Here is a 1574-nt window from a genome sequence, read left to right on the forward strand (position 1 = left end):
GATCCGTCAGGACAGTAATGTCCATGTGACACACAAAAAAATATCATGTCGTAAAAGTCTTAGAACTCGTAACGTGCCGTGAGTTAGTGTCACTGCGACTGAAGATGGCCGACGACTGATTTGTGTGAGAAGAAGTTTGTGATTAGAGTCTCAGAGTGTGAGCGCAGCTGCGACAATCATCTACAATCCGCCAGCAGGACGACGGCAAACTCACGGCGCAGCTGCAGATACGGCGATGGAGAAACATAACGGAAACATGCTAATGCACAGAAAAATGTTCTCGAAGCTCACTGTGAGTGTGTGTGTGTTTATTCGAGCCTGTTTTCTGCACCAGATGATTTCCGGATCACGCTGATTGATGACGTGAGCAGAACGTAGTCGTGTTCTTTAATCGCAGGTCTATCGTCAGAGGCTCTTCATCATATAATCCGACACGGAGACGCTCGCTATCACACACACTGTTACAGAATTCACAACACACTTGTGCAGGATCTCGTACAGCGTGACGAGGAATCATCTTTAAACACTGATGAGATGGTCTCAGGTTGTTTAAAGCTGGTTTTAGATTTGGACTTTAGATGAGCGTAGTAGCAGCGTTCACACTGAGATTTCTCACTCTGACAGAACTTTTCTTTTCGTCGCTTGTCTTTGGCTGTAGTGGCGCTACATCGTTAATGTGAGAGCATCACATTATACATTCAAAAATATCCCAAGTCTAGACCAAATAATTCTTCTACGGCGTGTGATTTTTGACCTCAGGCTGAAACTCGTACGGCGTAAAACCAACTTTACATGGTGTGATTTTCTTCACTATAAAAAACATCTCAGATCATAAAAATATTTCTTGGTCGTGAGTTAAATCTCATCACTTAATATAACGTCTCACAAATATAAACAAATCAGGGTGAGAAACTTTGGAGTAAAATCTCCGAATGATATGCAGCTTTACACTGAATGATTTCCATCACGATCATCCAATCGCAGACAGAAATCATACGGTGTCATGAAATCATGAGAGAATTTCGTGGTTGTGAGATTAAAGTCAGTGGTCTCAGGTTGTTGAAGAAGGCGTGGTGAATACGTCTGAGATCAGAAGATGGCCGATGAACAAGTTCTGTCCGGGATCTTCTGGGTTTATTTGCTAGAATAAAGCTTTTTTTTTTTTTTTTTTTTAAAAATGCATAAATTTGACTAAGTCGTCTCAGTATTTGACACAAACGAAATGAAGTGAAACGATTCGTCTCAGGCTGTAGTTGGTTCTTAATAAACAACTCGTGTCTAAAGTCACCAATAGGAGCAAATATCACATCGTAGGACTGCTACTGTGTGTGAATCTATCATAACATCTGATGTGCAGCTCTGATATCACACAATCATACGACAACTTTTAAACATTTAAAACGCTTTTAAACACATTTTGTTCCTCTGATGCATCAACATTCATTATTTTACAACAGACTTCCTCGTTTCTTCTTTCATTTTGTCTCTTTACCACTGAACACTGCTGTCTGTCCTGTCTCTGTGCATCACATGGTGATAAATCCACCATGATGAAGGAGTGTAAAAGCCACACG

Source organism: Pangasianodon hypophthalmus, chromosome 21 (genome assembly GCF_027358585.1).
Source record: "Pangasianodon hypophthalmus isolate fPanHyp1 chromosome 21, fPanHyp1.pri, whole genome shotgun sequence".
In the NCBI taxonomy this organism is placed as follows: domain Eukaryota; kingdom Metazoa; phylum Chordata; class Actinopteri; order Siluriformes; family Pangasiidae; genus Pangasianodon; species Pangasianodon hypophthalmus.